At 42.5% G+C, this 14,944-nt stretch overlaps 2 pseudogenes; both read right to left on the minus strand.

Annotated features, from left to right (window-relative positions):
- Positions 1-1,418: 1,418 nt before the first annotated feature.
- On the minus strand, positions 1,419-1,733 carry LOC147429916 (uncharacterized; annotated as a pseudogene).
- A 5-nt stretch (positions 1,734-1,738) lies between these two features.
- Positions 1,739-3,378, minus strand: LOC147429917 (uncharacterized; annotated as a pseudogene).
- Between the last annotated feature and the right edge of the window lie 11,566 nt (positions 3,379-14,944).

The following is a 14,944-nucleotide window of genomic DNA, read 5'->3' on the forward strand; positions in this document are numbered from 1 at the left end:
GCGATCCTCATATACATTACAACCCGTTCCTTTGAGGTAGATCCAATTATTGTCAAGGATGATCTTTCTCTTTACCTCATCAGCCATGGTACATACAATAGGTCTTCATCCCAAGCGAGGGACTCCTTCTTTTCCAACTCGATGTGCACCATAAGCCATGATTCCAGACATGCCAAAGTATGTAGCAAAAAACTCTTCAATAGCAACCGCAAGAGATTGGGGTGTTTCCATGCTTTCCTCCTTGATTCCACGAATGACGATGTTCTTTGAGCGTTTTTGCCGTTCTTGTAATTCTTGAGTGTCCACATTCTCTACATTCTTTGCTTGGACAATGGCTTGCGTGATAGGAGATGTAGAAACCACATTATCCTCACATATATCAACCCATGATTTGGATGCATTTCTCATCTCACATACATCATGTCGTATTGTATCTATCATTTCCTCTTTCAATACATGATCACTCTTAACTTTGCTCAAGCGCTCTTTCAATACATTCATGTCAACAAGAGCGCGCTTACATTCTTGAACTTCATTCTCAAGATGCATCAAGCGTGTTGTTTGCATTCCAAGAACCTTCTTGAGGTGCTCATTCTCCACAACACGAACTCTTAAAGTGCCATTCTCCATTGCAAGTGCGTGCAACTCTTCACCTTGCTTGTTGACGGTTTCTTGTAATGAGACCAAGTAAGCCATGATCATTGCTTCTATTGTTGTAAACGATATGGTTGGATTAGCATCCAAATTCCTTGGAGATTTTTCATCATTCTCTATGGCGAGTGTAGATTTTCCACCTTGCGACTTTTTTCCGACATTGCCTTCAAGTTGGCAACCAAAGCGCAAAGTTTTGACAGTTTTTTCAATTCTGAGATGCTGTTACAACAAAGCCTTCCATCGCTCAGAAAGAGAGAGAGAGAGAGAGAGAGAGAGAGAGAGAGAGAGAGAGAGAGAGAGAGAGAGGGAGAGTATACCATGTGCAAGTGTGATCCAAGGCATTGTTTAACATAGTGTAAACCCATGCAATTTAGGGCAAGACTATCTTTGGCATCAATGGGGGAGAGAGTGAGAGGGGAGGAGGGGGGTGGGGGGTTTGCATGCCATATGCAAATATAAACTTAGGCATTGTAGGGCAGGTATAAACCCAGGAGAGAGAGAGAGAGAGAGAGAGAGAGAGAGAGAGAGAGAGAGAGAGAGAGAGAGAGAGAGAGAGAGAGAGAGAGAGAGAGAGCTTTTACCCAAAGCCATTAACAAAAACTCCTTAGCTAGTTAGAAGCTTCAACATAGTTAGGTACAACATTGGGGCAGAAACATTAACATTGAAAACATGGCAACACTCATGTCATCCATAATTTACATAGCAATAAGTTGAGAGATGTAATACAAAAAAGCTCCATCCATGCATCATGCCTAAACCGACCTCAGCAATGCAAGGACAGCCGTTGCACCAGGGGTGCCACCATATCCACTCAGGTGTGATGTGGAGTCCTCATCCATTGACACCTTCTTGCCTGCCTCACCTTCCCCATCCACATCTGTTGATGCATCCGCGCCTTGAGCACCTGTAGCATCCAATTCATCACTTCCATCTACACTGTCTCCATCATCCCTACTACTCTCCCCATCATCCCCGCCACCATCATTGCTTTTACCACTCTCACTCTCGCCACTGTCTCCATCATCCCCACTTCCCTCAATCCATTCGTCACTCCCGTCCCCATCTCCCCCTTCTTCATGATCCTCAACCTTTTTTGTCACTCGCTTGCTCACTCCCTTGGTCATCATCAACTTCTTCATCATCCCCGCCATCACCATCACTAATATCATCTTCCTCCCCCGTCTCTTCATCCTCACTTATGGGACTCAAGCTCCGAACACGCCACTGCACAGATAGGCTATGTAAACCCGGGCAATGTTAGACAGTGTAGACCCGGACATTGATGGGCAACACACACACACACACACACACACACACACACACACACACACACAGACTCACATGGAATTCATAGCCTTGCCATATCTTCTTCATTATAGCATCTTTTTTCATCTCTTGCACAACATCAGTCTTTCGCATACGAGCCGCCACGAAGTCAAGAGGAAGTCATCTTTGGTGCATCGTACTTTCTTCTTGTTGATACAATCCCAGGCTTCCAATCCCCTAATGAGGGACCTTCCTTGAATAGCCTTGCGACTCAACTCGTACTTGCGATCCACGTCTTCAGATAGCTCTGTCACACGTACCCTATCTCTTTGTGTAGACTTTAGAATGGGGTTTAAAGAAGCACCAGTCACCCTCCCTCCCACTCTATGTGGAATATCTACCCTCAACCCATGTTGCTTACAAAGGTGGTCCACCATACGTTGCTGCTTGTCCATCCACGTGTTTCTATTTGGGCAAGCCGGATCTGCTCGGCACATCCGGATGAGCTTCCCATCAACATAAAGCTCTGCATATGGCCGGGATGACTTCAAAGATTCGGCTCTCTGCACCTATATAAAAAAACATACCTGCATAACTTTAGAAATGGTAGGCAACCCTTGTTAACCCAAATATAAACCCGGACATGACTGAGACTAAATGTAGACCCGGGTCAGAGAGGGACTCGCAAGACCGTCACTCAATGCTTGAGAGGATTGGCCTTTGTTCGCTTGGATGTAGACCTTGAATTAGCCCCTTCTACTTCAATAAGCTTTCTCTTACTACCTTTGGCTTCTTTTGCAGTGGCAATTGTAGCATTTGGCTCGGTCTTCTCCTGCAGTTGAAGCTTTTCCTTCCCCTTTTAACTGGCCACCTTGGGTTGTTTCTCTACCTCACGACCGTTCAAGTGGACAGTTGAGGGCTTTTGAACCACATGTGAACCTTTCTCCTTGGGCTTCACAAGAGCCTTCTTTGCTTCAGAACCCTTCATTGGGACCTTCTCCTTGGGCTTCACAAGGGGCCTATTCGCATTGGAACCCTTCATTTGGACCTTCTCTTTGGGCTTCACAAACAACCTCTTCCCATCCGCACTTTTGGCTTGATCTCATCTAGCTTTGCCATCCGGCTTCATCAACCTTCGGGTTTAACCTCTACCCACAAACAAAACCTTGGGATCAACCCACCTTATAAAGAGAAGCCATGAAATGCAACCTTTTAGCACCATAGACTTGACGGATAAACCCGGCCAATCCCGACATGGCATGAAAAACTGGGCAATCCTGATGTGCAAACATGGGCCCAACATGTAAATCTAGGCGAGCCCGAGTTGGAGAAGGTGAAAATATGTGCATCCCTCCCTTTGTCGCCAACTCCACAATAGCAGGATCCTCATGCAACATTTGATACCCGTCTCCGTTTGAAGGTATGGCTGCCTTCTTGCCCTTCTCAACACATTGCATAAAGAGCAACAATTAGACCGCACCCCAATGGCCATGATTTGGCATAAACCCGGACATACTTGCATTTACTTGGAAGTGGCCTCATGCAATACTTGGAACTCTATTTCTTTCTCCTTTTCAACACCCTACAATAATCAGAAATAGATTTCAACGAGCACTCCCATGGCCATGCCTCTACGCAAGTGTAAACCCAAACATACTTGATTTTGGTGGACAGTGGCCTCAATGTCATCTCCCGCATCAGGGCTTGCCATCACATGCCTATCCTCACAAAACTTTGATCTTTTTTCGGATTGCATCAGGATTTGAGCTTGCGTGTTTCTTTGTTGTGCAAGAGGATGCTTCTACCCTTACCCCCCTTGACAGGGAGCTTACTTGGGTTCTTTTTCATAGGAGGAGTGGGATGGGGGTCATCCTACTCCCTTTACTCGGACACCACCACCTCCATAGTGACATGCAATGTTGTTTGTGCAAGGGTGAGAATCCCATGCCCGCCTCGTGCCCTAAACCCAGGCTAATTGAGCAACACCATAAACCCTTACCTAGTCACTATTCAACATGCCTTCCTCCCCTCCTTGTGAAGACAAAAGGTACTCCTCTGCCTGGGTCATCACATGCAAAAAGGGAAAGCTGTAATAGCAACTCCATGCCCGTCATAGCGAGGGAGCCCCCTCCGCGTTACCTGCGATCGGGCTTTACTTCTCCCACTATGGGTTCCCCCTTTTGCAGCCTTGGGGGGGGGGGGGGGGTTGGGCGTGGAATAAGCACCCCGCATGCCGCCACCCTTTGCCTTCCTTGTCTTCTTTCCACCCGCCATGTGCAATGTCACTTAGCCTTCGACACTTGCCTTCCACCCCCTAGCCGTGCCTTGTGTCATGCTTGCAACGATACCCTGAGCAGGGGAGCCCCAAGAAGAGTTGTCGAGCGCCTTAGAGAGCTTCAAAAGAACGAGACTAAATGCCTGCATTGAAAAACCTTAGGCACCATCCCCGAGGGTACGAGATACTAACTAAGGTACTAAACTCAAGGAGCCAATAGCCGTCCCCTCCATGCCCTAATGATGTCCAGACACGTTGACGCGGACAGAGGGAGAGTGTCTCTCTCTATGTGTGTGTGTGTGTGATTCTAGCTATTGCGCTAAAGATTGTGATAGGTTAGTTTGTGTTTTACAAATTGTGAGGTTAGCATCTCAAGCATGTCTAGGGTCTATGTTCTTAAAGGTGCCATTGTTTCTCTCATTTTGGTGATCTTCGCTGAGAATGTGCACATCATGAGTCACTTTGTAGTTAGCATGGAGAATCATAGATAGCATATGTCCTATTTGAAAGGAACATCTAGAAAGGTGTAGTATACTACATATCAAACTGCCTTCACTCGATGCATTCACTCTTTACCCTTTGAGTTGACATGATGAAGCAACAGATGATGGAAATATGTAACACTCTAACTTTTCCAGCATGAAGTTAGTATCTTACCCCTTAGTATCTTACCCCTTGATCAAAAATATTATACTCGATAATGTGAATATTATCCATTATGAGGGATTTGATATATGAAGTTTAGTCAAATACCTCCTCAAAGTAGCTTAAGTAACATCACCTGCAAGGAAATAACAACATAGCCTTGTGGAGTCTCGAAGCACAAAACAAAACCGTTATGATATAGACGTCAAGCACTATATGACCAAAACCACATCGAACAAAGGGAATATAATAATATATGAGGAATTATCAAATCATTGCTTTACTGGAGATAAAAAAAACCTTCCAGGGTGGTCAACTCTCCCGGCAGTGTAGCAACACTTGTGTGCTTAATTAAAGGATTTCCCAAACTGGTCTAGCTATCCAAACCCAAAACCAACATCTCTCTCTTTCTTTTGCTCTTGGACAAGAAAGGCGATGAAGAAGACGACATAGGCGAAGAAAATCAAAAATTGGCTTCAAGAATTTGGCATTAGCTTTATTCCTTTCCTTTAGTGTACGTCGCTTGTTGTGAGTTATAGAGAGGGGAACCCTGGTGTACGCTGCTTGTACCAAGCATGCATAGAGCCCCAATTGTGGTGATTTCTTAATCGATTTCTAATTTTGATTAGCAATTTAGTTCTTGGTTCTAGTTTGCAATCTGTGTCACATTTCTTGTGCTTTAAATCTTTCAAATCACTCTCTCGCAACCAAAGGCCCCATGCCTTCCTAGATGCTCTCCCAAATCGCCTAATACCCGATAGCGTTGACCTCTTGGGAAGTTTTTTCCCAATTGCTATGCTTTGTGTGATTTAAAATTGGTTGGAAGCCAATGTCAATGATATATTGTCTCTTGATGGGTATCTTGCCAAGCGTACAACCATGGACAAGTTGACACCAAGGGGGGAGTGAAATATTGGAAGCATATAAGAGGACTCAAATTGGCTAAGCTAGATATCTGCATCATGTCCTTCTCCCTTGCCCCCAGAGTGTAACTTTTGATATGTTGCTCTTATGAAGATTCTAATTGCACCATTGGCTTCAAAAGGGGGGTAAAAATTTCCCTAGACACCTAGTGGATCAAGTGCGCAAGCGGGAGTGTATGTGTGTGTGTGTGTGTGTGCATCAATGAAGAAGAGAGGAGACACATGTTGTGGTGGACTCCAAACACAATAGTGTTTAGGGTTATGAGTCCTTATTATTTTATGTAGAATGAATGTAGTTCTCGGCTATTGTCCAACCGCCCAACACTTAGGCATGGCACATTGGGCTTTACCACCCCAACAACCTCCCACTTAAAGGGAAATGTGCCTTTAAGTTGGGGTGACAATGTATATATACATACAAAACATGTAGACAATGACCATGATAATCTATCCAATGCCCATGAGTGCCCAACAATGTGCAAACCGCTATGAAGGTGAGCCTTTTGTTAGAAGATCAACAGGATTCTCGCTGGTGTGAATCTTGGAAAGCTACAATTGCTTGTCCTAATGCACCTCGCAAATGAAGTGATACTTCACATACACATGCTTTGTCTTTGCATGAAACACTAGATTCTTTGCCAATTGTATAGCACTTTGGCTATCACAATGTAATGTGAAGGAATGTATCGAAGGCGTGGTGTGTGCAGCGAAGATGGAGAGAGAAGAGAGGGAGAGAGAGAGCACGACCCAGAGATGTGGGGTGGAGCTCCCAAATCTCACCATATGAGCACAGTGTGAGAATGAGTGAGAGCTCCTTATTCTTTGTATGTATAAAGAATAAGGAGATAAATGTGGGTGGCCGAACACTGGCCGACGGACACGGGCAAAGCATAGTGAGGCACACTGCCTTTACCTAACATTCTTCCACTAAAGGCTGTGTGCCGATAAGTATCGAGAAGACTAGCCTAAATCTAGTATATACAAGAGGTGAGAGAAGACGACTCTCAACCTATGCCCAATGGCTCACTCCAAACACATGAGTGCATATGTAACCACTCTAGTGAAAATGCAACATGCATACCACTAGGGCTAGAGCCACGATGGCACTCCTGATATAGGTATCACGAGTGACAACCTGTATGGCTCCACAATGCACAATGCTATTGTTAGTCATCGCTCAACTGACAACTCCCACTGCAAATACCGCATAAGCAAGATCAGGTCTCGAGACCAAAAGGCTGGACATGAGAGACTCAAAAGCCAATGAAACATGCACTATGTGTGCCAACCTATCCCTATCAAGCAACCTCAGTGCCATATGCATCCTCATCAGGAACCACCTGACTATGCATCACCATGTCATCATCGTCTGGCAAAGGCATATCTATTGAGAATGACTACAAAATCAAAAAATTAGCACCATTGCAATCACACACAGCTTTCTGAAGGACATTGTTGCCCTCAAACGTATTAGGCGCATCGTAGAACAATGCATCGGTCTCTGGCTCAACTGATGTCACCTCAATTGATGACTGACCAAGCTATGCATCCCTTGAGATACCACTGTCTGCGTGAGCATCACCACAAGACAAATGCACAACCTGCTCTCCATGCAGCACATCTGCAAAAGAGACACGCCTCGTCTCTCGCTCCAAACATGGCTACAAAAATACACAGAGACTACACCGCCTCGTGTGTCAGAAATATGCAAAGGGTATACCATACCACTCCTAGCACCTCTAGCTATCACCAGTGATCCCCTATGCATCTAAAATGACCGCTCTCCAAGCAGTACACAATGTCCACTACTCTACAACTAACGAACTGAAATGAGACTCTGACTGAATCTTGGTACATAACGTACATCTTGTAGCGCAAGCAATGCACCGCTAGGTAAATACATGCATACATCCTCATCACCCACTATGTCATATGTTAAAGCATCAACAAACTGCACACAACCAAGTCTCCCACTAGAGAAAGAGAAAAACAAATCATGATGTGGCGTCACGTGAAAAGCTACATGCTTGTCTAGTAGAAAACGCATAGACAATGTGCTATCCCAAGACACAAAGTAGTCTGAAGGCAAGGTAGACTCAAAAGTGACATGCTCGTCACATGCATACTCTCTAGAATCTGTCTTCATAGTAGCACCATGCACTTGTCTCTTTCGCTGCTTCATACACCTGAAGCAACGACATCTAATATGCCCATCGTGGTCGTAGTGCCAACATTTCAGTCGCGATCGTGAGAGAGAACCACCTCTAACCTGAAGCGTCTCCATATCCATACCAAAACTATGGCAAACAATGCTTGAGATCACAAGAATCTCCCACCCGAGAGAAAACCACTGTCTCACAAGCAAAGAAGGTGAGCAAACGGTCAAGATCACTAGCCTCTGCAATAGGCATACATAGCTGGCAAAATTTCGGCAGAGTCTCCTCTGTAAAACTGGAGCAAAAAACTCAACAGTAAATCACAATGGAGACAACAACAAATGCCCAATGGCCAATCCGGGAATGTACTCGTCTGAAATCACCTCACAAAGTCATACACAGAGCCAAACCACTCTAGCCGAAGTATCACTCAATGGCACTACAAATGTCATACATATGTGAGAAAAAATTGCTTCCAAAATGTGTCAATGAATGAACAATGTGCCAAAAAATTGTAGCATACACAACCTGTGTAAAAGTGAGAGTCAAAATGCAACAACTATCAAGAGTAACAAGAACTATACTTGTAGAGTAACACAAGCTCGTATATGGCTGCAAATCAGCCCCAAAACAGCCCCAAATTCATCTCTCAAATAGCTGAAGAAATAGGTGACAATTGTGCCACAAATTAGCGTACAATTGAGCCATAGGCACCTGCAAAGAGGGAACGATGGATGAAAATTTCAGCTCAGAAATGACCTTCAAACCTGCCTGTAAAACTGTCAATGTGAGAGCTAAGCTCGATCACAAACTATGGCGAGAATTTGGGAAAATCCGGCATAGTTTTCCCTAAAAACTGAGCAAAAACTCAAGTACAATCTCTACCATAAACCATAATACTACTCAATGCCAGAATGGCTCCACATTTTTACATACAATGGCAATCCGCACTCAACACATCAACAGAATGACCACGCATAAGCAAACGCCAAAAGAGTTGCAATCCAAAAACTTGATCAATGCGAAAACAATGCTCTCAAGAGAGCTCACCGACACTTGAAAGTGCTCACCAAAATGCATGTACAATGGGCATCAACCATGTGCCATCACCATATGAAAACCATCTACACAGACCATGAATCCAAGCACAAACTCATTGCCAAAGTATCCTATGAAAACGTGTGAAAGAAGCTCCATACTCCCACTCCTCCTCAGTCACTTCTTCACCTCACTGCTATGCACTTTTCAATTGGTTATGCAACCATTTTAAGCTCATGAATGTTGGTAGGCTCTCCAAACCCGTCGGATAATGCATTGGTGGTCGTCTTTCCTGTCTCCACTCGATCTGTGCCCTTTGTCGCTCTTGCTTTGTGTCCTCATATTGTGAAATCAACTTTTGCATCACTGGATTGTGAAGCATGCAAAAGTGATTGATTTTATCCTCTAGATCTTCCGTCATCTTCTTCTCAACACCAAGATTGCACATGACAATCCCAGATATGCGCTCATCATCTATGGTTCGCATAGCATATCCCGGGCTTTATCAAATTTGTCTAGCCACTCTCCAATGTAAACTAGGGACTCTAATACCAGCCAACCTTCTGCCATGCTATCCTCCGGACGTGCCTTGTGATGCACATATCCCTTGAGTGTTTTCATGAAACGTTCTAAAAAGAACATCCATCTAGAATGTACTGTGCCAGCTATTTCCGCCTCATCAACTATGTGAATAAGAAGATGCACCTGAATGGTTAGCATGGTAGTAGGAAAGTGTTTCTCAAACATGCACACTACCTCCACAATGTTTAGTTTGGCGAATTGTATGGAGTCTACATTGATCTCCTTTTGTGAGATCCATTGCACCAACTTTGCAAGTTTGTAGATTGTGTTACGGATGTCAGGAGACAAACATCCCTCAATGGCCACCGGTAAAATATACTGCAAAACACGTCTAGCAATGATATTAAAGTCCACACACAAATTTGTTACACAATTCTCACCATGATATATTTCACTTCAAACATACTTGACACATTTTATGCCAGTCGTGTAACTTCAAACCGGTAAGCTTTCCTTCTTTAGAGAAACCGTTCGATCCATCGGATGTTGTCTGCGGCCAATATTACTCCATACAATCCACATTTCTAAGGTCAACCCAGGCTCCCAAAGTATTTTTATTACCGGTCAGATGGTCCCACAGCAGATTAGCCACATTCTTGAATATGTGCATTGGATTGAGCAAGTGATTGATCACGAGTCTGGGTCAATATGGTAACTCGTACCATAGAGAGAGTCTCTCCATCCCTGGGGGCAAATAGTCATCACACATCTCCTTTTGCTCTAACCATGCTTGTGCAGACATCCTTGGTGGCTCTCTTCCCAAAAAGCCGTCGCGTAACACATGATTGTGTGGAAGATACGCTTGATGACCTTCGTAGATTTGCTTCTTCATTGAGGGCGCCCAACGTGCATTAAGTCTAGGTCCACATGTGACACATGCTCTGTATCCTCTTGTTTGAAGCCCTGCATGTATACACATGACAATAGATAAGCTTGGGAAAAACCAAGATTGACAGTGTTTGAGTTTGAGTATAAATCACCTGAGCATTCTGTTAGTCCGAGATAGTCATGCATGGTCCACATTAGAATGCCTCTGATCAAAGCATTCCGTCGACCTATGTGTCGGCTCATATCTACCAGTTCTATGCCAATCCACAATTGTTGTAGCTCTTCCAATAGTGGACGAAGATACACATCGATATTCTTCACTTTATACCACCTCGGCACGATCAAGCTTAGCCACAGGTGCCCCTTCTTGGTAGTCAACCACGGGGGAATGTTGTAGTTGACGATGACAACGGGCCATACCAAATGGATTACGCCCTCCATAGCCAGGCCTAGGCACAAATTTCGAGCTTCCCTGTCAAAATCCGGCCATCTTTCATCTATATGTTTACAGGCTGCACAATCTGTACGAATCTGTAGCACACCATCCGAAGATTTATTCTCCTCATGCCATGATGCTAGGGTGTCCATGGACTTACATTCAAAGAAATGCTGGATGCGAGGAAGCAGAGGAAAATGTCGCAAAACCTTTTGTGGAATTTTTGTTCCATGGAGATCTACTCGATATCTCTCAGAATCACATTTCGGACACTTCTCCATGTCTATGTATTCCCCTCTGAAAAGAATGCAGTCTCTAGGACAAGCGTGAATCAAATTGTAATCCATCCCCAAATTTCGCAAGATCTTTCTTGCTTCCTCTCTGGAATTTGGAATCACATTATCAACTGGCAGTATGTGCTCTTTGAGCAATCTACACAACAAAAAAAATGCGGTACACTCGTGTAAGTAATCTGTCAGGTCATTATACAACTATAGTTTTTTATTAAAGTAAACACATTATAATAGATCATCTGAAAAGCGCTGTGACACTAGTGTCACTCCATCCAAACTTTGCCTGCATGTTGAGAAGAACCAGGAGCGCCTTCAATCTAGACACACATGCTCCATCATACAATGGCGTATCAGCTTCACTTTTCATATCATCATAGATAAGCCTTTTTGAATCCATGATCGTCTCGATCATTTCATCGATCTCGGGCTCAAACATTGCCTCATTGGGAATATGGTCTACATGATCATCCTCCGAGTTGTCAGAGGCTACATCTTGTGGCCTCACGTATGTTGCTTGACCAGAGTGCCTGCGAACACGTCTATTGGGTTGCAAGATTGCTGCCTGTTGGCCAGCGTTAGAGTCCGACGAGTTATAATTGGCAACAACTCGATCTATAATAGATGGATCAAACTTGTCAAATTTACAAACGTGCTGCAAAGAAACGCGACTTGTCCATCGCACAGCATGCTTGCATTGATTACAAGGACATAAGATCCTTGTTGAGAGATAGGTGTTTCGGTTGGACGGCCCCACATCCTCATCACTGCTTATAATGAAGGTAAAAACCTTATATCCTACACATAAATTTAATCTTCTATTGGCACTCTCCTTCTTTTATCTCTCTCTCTCTCTCTCTCTCTCTCTCTTTGTGTAAAATAGAGGCGTGATACTAAAAAAATTGGTCAAATGTTCACATTGTAAACTACCTCACATTCTCTAGTCATGTCCAATCTCCGCCACCTCACTCTAGAGGTGCACGGAGATCAAAAACACCGGGTTATAATCTTATTTTTATTGGTCAATGCCTATATTTGTGGTGAGAAATCTACACACCCACGTCTACATGATAGTGCATGTAGTGGACAAAACCCCTTTGCCTCTTCTCTAGCTGTAGCAATTCACAACATCTTAACATCTCTTCACACCAGATCTTTGTTCGAGGGATTACTTAGCACCTTACATGTTGGCCTCCAATCTGAGTATCATGCCGTTGAAAGCTTCCCAACTTAAGGTTGCATCTGTAGAGAGGAAGAGAGGGATCACCGTTCGCCTAACTCTACTTTTTTCACCGTCATCCCGAAGATAGACTCTAATATAAAAACTAAATCCAAAATCTAATCTTAAATCTAACCTAATTGAACATATGGGGATTCGCAGCTAATTGAATATGTGTAACTAGTGTTTGCTCTTTGGGCAAAGCCTTCATTGACATGCACTAAAATCTAACCCAAATCTAATCTAATCTTAAATCGAACATAAATCTAGATCTAATCTAATCTTAAACTCAAAATAAACCTAAATCTAATCTAATATTAAATCTAACCTAAACCTAAATGTAATCTAACTTAAATCTAATTCTAATTTAGTTAATTTTAAATATTGTCTTAATCTTAAATCTAAATCTAATTTAATCTTAAACTCAACATAAACCTAAATTTAATCCAATCTTAAATCCTAAACCTAAATGTAATCTAACTTAAATCTAACCTAGCTAGCTAATCTTAAATCTTGCCCTAATTTTAAATCTCACCTAATCTTAATCTAACGTAAATTTAAATCTAACCTAATTTTAAACTCAATATAAACATAAATCTAAATGTAATCTAACATAATCTTAAATCTAATTTAACTCTTAACTTAGTTTTAAGTTTAATCTAATTTTAAATTTGGCATAAATTTCAAATATAAGTTAAATGTAATCTAATTTAATCTTCGATCTTAACCTAACCGAATTTTAATTAAATATAATTTTAAATTTAACATAACCCTAAATCTTAATATAACATTTCATTTCATATTTTCTCTACTTTTTTTATCCATCTCTCTCTCTCTCTCTCTTTGTTTTCTCCCTTTACCTCTCTCTTTTCGTCTTCTCTCCTCTCTCTCTCTCTCTCTTTGTTTTATATATATATCTCTCTCATTCTCTCTCTTTGTTATATATATATATATATATATATATATATATATCTCATTCTCTCTTTACTTTATCTCTCATTCTCTCTCTCTCTCTCTCAATATGTGCGTGTATGCATTATTTGATTATGCATGTGTGTTTGTGTATTTGTTTTTTGTTTATGCATGTGCTCTCTCTCTCTCTCTCTCTCTCTTTCAAAGACACAATGTGTGTGTGTGTGAGAGAGAGAGAGAGAGGGAGAGAGAGAGAAAGAGGGGAAGGGAACATGAGAGAGAGGAGAGGGAAGGATCATACCTGGCTCTCCTTCCTCTCCTCGTGTGTGTGTATGTGTGTGTGGGGAAGAAAGAGAGAGAGAGGGAGAGTGCGGGTTACCTCTTTCGCTTGAGCGCAGAAAACTCAGATATGAGATCTGAGTTTTTGCTGCTCTCGGTTTATTTTTTATCCCTATCGGCGTTGCTATGGGCGTCGCTATGCAACAAAGAAACTAGCGATGCCTATAGCAACGCTTATAGCGACGCTCATAGCGACGCCATGGATTTTCACTTTTGAGCATCGCATTGCGAGCGTCGCTAATGTGAAGTACCTCTTGTAGTGGTCCCTTAACAACATCTTCTACTATAGGAGGATTCTGACTTTGTTGGCTAACATTAGGCACTTCAGCCCTATTGTGAACAACTCCATCTTCTTGGAAGATAATTGTCCTAACCTCCATTGTATGCATAAGCTTCTTATGCATCTTCTCTTCATTGAAGTATACATCATTGCTGTGAACAATAATTTTAGCTTTTGGATCCCATAACCAAAATCCCATCTCGCCAGGATTGATATAGCCAAGAAATATGCATTTCGTCAAGTTAGGAGCCAACTTGCTTTGGGACTCCTTTGGAATGTGGTAATATGCTTCATAGCCAAAGACTCTAAGATGCTTGTAAGAAGGTGGCTTCCCAGACCAAAGCTTGTCAGGTACCTTCTCATCTAAAGCCTTGTTGGGAGATCTATTAATAAGATGGGCATCCTTCCCAAAATCCATTAGGCAACTCTGATTAGACAACATGCTACGTAGCTTCTCTTGTATGGTACAATTCATCCTCTCAGCAACACCATTTTGTGGAGGGTTATATGGAGCATTCAACTCTCTTTTGATGCTTTTGAAATGACAAATTTTTTGAAAGGCTTTAGTAACATACTCACCACCATTGTCTGACCTAAGCCCTTGACTTTCTTGCCAGATTGATTCTCCACTAATGCCACAAAATTCTGAAATTTTGAAAGATCTTCATTCTTCTTCCTAAGAGGATATACCCACACTTTCCTTGAGAAGTCATCAATGAATGTAGCAAAGTACAATGAACCTCCCATGGATATGTTAGGCATAGGCCCACACACATCACGACGCGCTAACTTTAATGGTTCACTTTTCCAAGTGATGCCCCTTTTGTATAAAGACAATGTTCACAAATTGAAAAGTCTGAGAAATTGAAGCCATGAACACAATTCAATGAGACAATATTTTCATTCCCTTTTGAGACATATGTCCTAACCAACGATTCCACAAATAAATACTTGGCTACTCGGTACACAAATTACATGGTATTTAACATTGAATACATGGAGCATGTACAAAGTTCCATACTTTGAATCCATGTGCTATGAACCTTTGGTGATCTCCACATGAACTATCACCAAATGTGCAATAATATCCTGTATCATCC

This window comes from Adiantum capillus-veneris, chromosome 22, assembly GCF_014529385.1.
Source record: "Adiantum capillus-veneris isolate H3 chromosome 22, ASM1452938v2, whole genome shotgun sequence".
Lineage (NCBI taxonomy): Eukaryota > Viridiplantae > Streptophyta > Polypodiopsida > Polypodiales > Pteridaceae > Adiantum > Adiantum capillus-veneris.